The sequence below is a fragment of the Penaeus monodon genome, chromosome 40 (genome assembly GCF_015228065.2).
Source record: "Penaeus monodon isolate SGIC_2016 chromosome 40, NSTDA_Pmon_1, whole genome shotgun sequence".
Classification (NCBI taxonomy): Eukaryota; Metazoa; Arthropoda; class Malacostraca; order Decapoda; family Penaeidae; genus Penaeus; species Penaeus monodon.
In genome coordinates, this window is record NC_051425.1 from 14,128,085 (window position 1) to 14,135,584 (window position 7,500).

Sequence of the window (7,500 nt, forward strand, 5' to 3'; positions counted from 1 at the left end):
TCTCTCTCCTCTCTCTCTCTCTCTCTCTCTCTCTCTCTCTCTCTCTCTCTCTCTCTCTCTCTCTCTCTCTCTCTCTCTCTCTCTCTCTCTCTCTCTCTCTCTCTCTCTCTCTCTCTCTCTCTCTCTTTCCCTCCACTCACTGTGTGTACATGGTGTTAGTACTGATGCGTGTACATATGCATGGCGGTGCGTGTGTGTGCGCGTGTTTGTAAATACCCCTTATTAACATTCCTCGCCGATAATGTTAAAACCGCTTTCTCTTCGTCGCAAATGGTTCCTCCAACTTCGCCATACAAGGACCATCTATCTCCCCCCCCCCTCGTCTTTTTTTGCCCCTTCCCCCCCCCCTTTTTTATTCATCTACCGTCATTCCTTAGTTTTCTTCGTTCTGTTACTTGCCACTCTCTCGCTCTCTCTCTCTCTCTCTCTCTCTCTCTCTCTCTCTCTCTCTCTCTCTCTCTCTCTTTCTCTTTCTCTCTTTCTCTCTCTCTCTATCTATCTCTCTTTCTCCTTTCTCTTTCTTTTTCTTCAGCTTTGTGTATGTGTGTCTTTCTCTTTCTCTTTCTCTCTCTCATCATCTGATTCGACCTTCCACTCTTTCTTCTTTCCTCTCCCATCCACCCATTTCTATCCATCTCCTCTTCGTCCCCCGTTTATTCTACCCATCCTATCCACCCTCCATTAAATCCGCCCACCCACCCACCTCACCTACACTAACCACTAACCATTAACACCCCCACTAACCGATCTCCATCCACCCACCCATCTATCCACTCATCCCACTCTCTTTCCCTTCCACCCACCTACCCACCTCATTCCCTATTCCTTAAACCCACCCACCCATCCCCCCACTCCACCCCCGCCCATCCCCCCCCCATTCCACCCCCGCCCACTCCCTTTCATCAGCCGTCTTGTGAATAATATGAGAAGCAATTCTGGCGCCCGCAAAAAAATCCCCCGGGCCCCTTTTTTCCCTTCATTAATAAAAATTTGGGGGAATTCTGTTAAAGGGACATTGGGGGGGCTACGCGAAGAGCACCCCCGTATACTCGTAAGGCATGTATAAACACGAGCGTACGCACGCCCATCAGCCCGCCCACTGAACCCATCTCAGTTGATTAATTTAGCCGATCGACCCCCGCTGGGTTTTGCAGCCCCCCTAAATGACTACTCAGTCTTTGCTTTAATAAAGCTGTTCATCCCCCCCCACTGGCCCAAATATCCCACCCAAAAACTCAACAACCGTAAATTGGGGTTTATGTATCCTTCCACCCCCCACCCCCCCATCAACAGTTTTTATTTATATTTTATATATATAATAATATATATATAAATATATTTTATATATATAATATATATATTATAAAATTATATAAAATAATATAAACTCTCCCGCCCCCCCAACAAACCGACTCAATCACCCCCTTTAAACTAGGTCTAGTATCCCCCCCACCCCCACCACCCCCCACCCATCCCCCTGACAAGCTGCCCACCTTGCTACGCTCGCCCGCCCATCCCGCCCCTTCTACTACGCCCATCCCGCCCACCCCGCCCACCTTGCGTTCATCGTGAGCCTTAAACGCGCCTGTTGTTTCCTTCAGGATTTCTATCCTCGTCTTTTCTAAAACATGAAAGCCCCGAGGCTGGTCCTGCTTCCCATTTCCTCTCGCTCTCTCTTGCTCTGTCACTGTCGTCGGCTTTTCCTCTTTTTCCCCCTTCTCCTCCTCTCTCTCTTCCCCTTCCTCTCTTCTCTCTCTCCTCTCTCTCTCCTCTCTCTCTTTTTCTCTCTTCTTTCTCTCCGCACACACACCCCCAAACACACAACCCCACACACCACACACAACACAACACACACAACCACCAACAACAAAAAAACCACAAAACACACACCACACACAAGAAAGAAAAAGAGAGAGAGGAAAGAGAGAAAGGAAAAATTTAAAAAAAAGAGAGAGAAGAAAAGAGAGAGAGAGAGAGAGAAGAGAGAGAGGGGAGAGAGAGAGGAAAAGAGAGAGGGAGAGAGAAAAAGAGAGAAGAGAGAGAAAGAAGAAAAGGGGAGAGCGAAAGGGGAAAAGAGACAGAGATAGACAAAAAGAGAAACAGACAGACGGACAAAAAAAAAAGGAAAGATAAAGCAAAAGGCAAGAAAAAGAGAGAAAAAATTGACACTTCCCTCGTTGGCAATGGCGAGTTTCTCCGCGTCAACACTCGAGCACGGACCAAGCACAAGCTCTGTGTGAAGAGGGAGAGGAAGAAGAGGGAGGGGAGAGGGGTGAAAAGGGGAGAGGGGTGAAAGGGGGAGAGGGGTGAAAGGGGGAGAGGGGTGAAAAGGGGAGAGGGGTGAAAAGGGGAGAGGGGTGAAAAAGGGAAAAGGGGGGAAAAGGGAAAGGGTAAAAAGGGAAGGAAAAAAGGAAAGGTAAAAAGGGGGTGGAGGGGCAGGGTGGGGGGGACGAAGAAAGGAGAAGGGAGAGGGAGAGGGTGTGGAGAAGATGGGAGAGGATAGAGGAGCAATAGAATGGGAAAAGGGGGGGAAAAGAGAAGGTAGGGAAAGAGGGGGAGAGAAGGGGGGGGAGAAGAGGGGGAGAAAGAAGGGGGAGAAGAGAAGAAAAGAAGGGAAAGGGGGAGAGGAGAGGAGAGAAAGAGAGAGAAAGGGAGAAGAAGAGGAGAAGGAAAAGGAAGGGAGGGGAAGAGAGAGAAAAAAGGGGGGAGAGAAGGAGAGGGGAAAAGGGAAAGAAAAAAAGGGGGGAAGGAGAAGAAAAAAGGAGAAGGAAAAGGAAGGGGAGGGGAGAGGAAAAGGAGAAGGGGAAGAGAAAGGGAAAGGAAAAGGGGGGGAAGGAGAAGAAAGGGGGTTTAAAAAGGGGGGAGAGTGGGGAAAAAAAGGGGGAAAGAGAAAAGAAAAGAAAAAGGAAAAAAGGACAGAAAGAAGGAAAGGAAAGGGAAAAAAGTGACAAAGGGGGAAAGAGGAAAGAGGGATAGAGGGAAAGGGGAAAAAGGGAGAAGAAGAAGGAGAGGAGAGAGAGAGAGAGAGAGAAGAGAGGAGAAGGGGGAGAGAGAGAGAGGGAGGAGAGAGAGAGAGAGAGAGAGAGATAAGAAGAAATAAAAAAAGAGAAGAGGGAAAGAAGAAGAAATAAAAAAGAGAAAAAAAAAAACCCGGGAAATAAAAGTAACAAAAAAAAGGAAAGAAAAAAAAAAAAAAAAAAAAAGGGAAGAAAAAGCCCGGGAAAAAGGAAGAAAAAGGGGGAAAAACGAAGGAAAAAAAGGCAAAGGCTGGCAGAGGGGGAAAAAAAGAAATAAGGACAAGTTTGGAAGAAGGTAAGGGGGAAAGGAAAAAGGGGAAGGGGGGGGGGGGGGAAGAGGGCCGAGGGATAAAGCGGGGGAAGGGGGGGCGGAAAAGGGGGGGAATTTTGGGGGGGGGTGGGAGGGAAAAGGGAGAGGGGGGGAGGGAGGGGGGGGAGGAAAAAGGGAGAGGGGGGAGAGGGAGAGAGAGAGAGAAGAAGGCGGGGGAGAGAGAGAGAGGGGGGAGGGGAGGGGGGAGAGGGGGAGGGGAAAAGAGAGGAAAAGAAGGGGGGATAGGGGAAGGGGGGGGAGGGGGGAGAGGGGGAGGGGGGAGAGGGGAGGGGGGGAGGGGAGAGAGGGGAAGGGGGAGAGAGGGAGAGAAGGGGGAGGAGAGAAGGAAGGGGAGAGCGAGAGCCGGGAGAGCGAGGGGGAAAAGGGGCGGAGGCGAGAGAGGGGAGAGAGCGAGAGACCGAGGGGCGGCAGAGAGAGAGAGAGAGGGGGAGAGAGAGAGGGGGAAAAGAGAGGGGAGAGGAAAAGAAAACGAGAGAGAGAGAGCGAAGAGAGAGGAGAGGCCCATAACCCGGACACCCCCTGTTCTTCTGGCAGCTTTCCCCTATCCCTGGTGTCCCCGGGGCGAGAAACCAACCCCGTTTGGCCCCTTATCACCGCTTCTGAACACCTTTTTTAACAAACCCGGGACAAATTCCTTGCGATTTTTGAACACTTTGAACAACAAACAAAGTAGGCCTAATCCTTTTTGAGAAAAAATCTGCCCTTTAAACGATAAAGATTTTTAAAAAAATGGGAAAATCAAGTCTATGATTTATATTAACACTTGAACGAATGGTGTGTAATTATGAACACCCTTGAACACACCCCTCCTTACAATTACTAAGATCCCTTCAATGTTTAGCAGAATCATTCATTAAAATAAACACGCGAAGGTTCTCGTTCAACTCGACGGCGCGGCGTGAAACTCCCAAGCTTTGCGGGCGTGGGCGCGGGCGTGGGCGTGAGGGCGGGCGAAAGGGGGTGGATGGGGTGAAGGGGGGAGTTTTAAGGGGGGCCCCCGAACTTGAACGGGGTCGGGTTCGTCGTCCGCGCGAGGCACTGGCAGCGGTGCCGGGGTCGTAACGCACACTGGCACGAGAGCGAAGGGAGTCACAACACCCACCGCTTGGCTACTCTCACCCTCCTCCATTCCCCCCCCTCCTCCTCCTTTCTCCCCCACTCTACTCTCTATTCTCTCCCCTCTTCCCCCCTCTCTTACTCTCTACCCTCCTCCTCTTCCCCCCCTTTGGGTTTGGGAAACCCCTCCCCCCTTTCCCCCCTTTCCCACACCCCCCCCTTTTTCCCCGCCCACCCCCACCTTCTCCTCTTCACTCTCACCTCTTCTCTTCCTCCATTCGGATCAGTTATTTTTTCCTCCTTCCCCTCTCCATTCTCCTCTCCCCTTCTCCCCCATTTTCTTTTCTTTTCCCCCTTTTCCCCCTTTCCCCCCTTTTTAAATTTTCCCCTTTTTCCCCCACCATCTCCTCATCAAACCCATTTCCCCTCCCCTTCCCTTTATAGCCCCGCTCCTGCCCCTCTCCCCTTTCCCCTTCCTCCCCTCCTCTCCCCTCCCCTCGTTATCAGCATCCTTATCAGCCTTCGAGGCATGATAAGATCACATTATTTGCCCCTCTCATTTTTTTTTCAGTTCTTTTTTTTTAAAATTTCCTCTTTTTTTTTTTTTTTTCCTCTTACGTAATCTTATCGGTGTCGCGTTTTACCCAGCAGGCCTGACGATCGACGGTAACTTATCGCTGACGGCGTCGTATCGTTGCTGATGGTCGGGCTGACGGCATCACCCATTAACGTAATCAGAATGACACTCGGCTGACGGTTCAACTCACGCGCTTAACCCTAGGCAGTGGCATCTCCCTCCCCCCCCTTACTCTCCTCCCTCCCCCTCCATCCTCTCCTTACTCTTCCCTACCCTCCTGATGCATACGGATTCTCTCTCCCTCTCTCTCTCTCTCTCTCTCTCTCTCTCTCTCTCTCCTCTCCTCTTTCTCTCTCTCTCTCTCTCTTTCTCTCTCTCCTCCCTCTCTTTCTCTCTCTCCTCCCTCTCTTTCTCTCTCTCCTCTCTCTCTCTCTCTCTCTCTCTCTCTCTCTCTCTTCTCTCTCTCTCTCTCTCTCTCTCTCTCTCTCTTTCTCTTTGTCTCTGTCTCTTTGTCTCTGTCTCTTTGTCTCTGTCTCTTTGTCTCTGTCTCTTTGTCTCTGTCTCTGTCTCTGTCTCTCTCTCTCTCACTCTCTCTTTCTCTCTCGCTTTTGTGGATCTTTTTTTGGTCATTTATTAATTTGATGTGTCCTGTAGATGCTAATTTCTTTCTACTTTTCTTTCTTAGTCTCTCTCTCTCATTTCTTTCTTCTCTCCCTCTCTTTCTTCCCTTTTCCCTTAATATCTTTATCTCCCTCCCTCTCTCCCTTCTCTTTACCTCCTCTCCTCCCTCCTTCTCTCTTCCTTCCTCCTATTTCTCTTTCTTCTATTCCTTCTCTCCCTTTTCCCCGGCTTTCACTTTATCTCCTTCCCCCCCTCCTTATTTCTCCCTTCCTATCTCCCTTTCTCTCCTCCCCTCTCTCCCGCTTTCTCCTTATCTCCTCTCCTCCATCCTTCTCCCTCCCTCCCTCCCACTCGTCTTCCTTTCCCTCCACCCCCCCCCCTCTCCTTATCTCCCTCCACTCCTCCCTCTCTCTCCCCTCCACCGGTCTCGCTATCTCCCGCCCCTCTCTTTCTCTTTCTCTTTCTTCTCTCGATCACAAACACACGAACCTACACGCAATATCCTACTTCTGTTCTCCTGCTTCATCTCCTCCAACTTTTTCCGAGGAACCTGCGTCGAGGAATTCTTGAACCGTTTCTCAAGAAAATCCTAGAGCAAGGTTTGACAAGGCATTAAATCTATATCTGCATGTATGTATGTGTGTATGTATGTATGTATGTATGTATGTATGTGTGTGTGTGTGTGTGTGTGTGTGTGTGTGTGTGTGTGTGTGTGTGTGTGTGTATGTATGTATGTATGTATGTATGTATGTATGTATGTATGTATGTATGTATGTATGTATGTATGTATGTATGTATGTATGTATGTATGTAAGTAAGTAAGTCTGTCTGTGTTTCTAGTTATACTCTTAAGTACAACCTTCTGTCTCTGCATTAAATCTAAATCTACATCTATCTATCTATCTATCTATCTATCTATCTATCTATGTATCTATCTATGTATCTATCTGGATATACGCTGGTATAGCTCTATCTTTCAATCTCTTTGACTGTCTGCCTATCAGTTCATTTCTCTTTATATCCACCTATCTACCTAGCGATGATTCAATCAATTTACATTAGATTAGTCGTCGACAGCAATAGCTTTACAACAGAAAAGAGAGATTTAAATGTAATAACGAGCTAAGGCAAATCCCGTGACAATTCCAACACTTCCTGTTCTCCAATAACACAACTGTTCTATGCAAACTCGATGGGCGCAACAAGCCATCATAGTATGTAAAACATCTTTATTGTGTTTTGGTTCCAGTATTTGATGCCTGCGGGTCTGTTCAGTAGCTGACTCCACACCTCATACATCACGCTGGATCTGTTGCCTCACTCGCTTTGCTTCTTGCTACGTTGCCTCGTCTCTTTCTCTCTCGTTCTATTTATTTCCTTTTCTTCTATTTTCTCTCTCTTCTCTTCTCTTCGTTTCTATTATATTCTCTCCTCTTTTCTTTTCTCTCCTCTCCTCTCCCCTTTTCTTTCCTTTCCTCTCCTTTCTTCCCCTCTCTTTCTCTCCTCTCCTTTCTTCCCCTCCCTTTCTCTCCTCTCCTTTCTTCCCCTCCCTTTCTCTCCTCTCCTTTCCTCCCCTCCCTTTCTCTCCTCTCCTTTCTTCCCCTCCCTTTCTCTCCTCTCCTTTCCTCCCCTTCTCTCCTCTCCTCTCATTCTCTCCTCTCCTCTCATTCTCTCCTTTCCTTTCCTCCCCTCTCTTTCTCTCCTCTCCTTTCTTCCCCTTCTCTCCTCTCCTCTCATTCTCTCCTCCTCTCACGAACATGAACAAAGGCGAAGATGAAATTCCTTTACTGGAACGTCGAAATCATGGGAAGTGTAAAGGCCAGTCATAAGCTACGAATATTTTTCCTCCTAAATCTATGTGGAAATATCTGTTGTTTTTACCTATTCATTGGCCTTTT

The 7,500-nt window shown here is 48.5% G+C and overlaps 1 protein-coding gene across 3 annotated transcripts in view; it reads right to left on the reverse strand.

The window, feature by feature from the left end:
* Positions 1-7,500, reverse strand: part of LOC119597926 (fat-like cadherin-related tumor suppressor homolog) — a 191,189-nt gene that overhangs the window by 140,314 nt on the left and 43,375 nt on the right. The window lies entirely within an intron of this gene.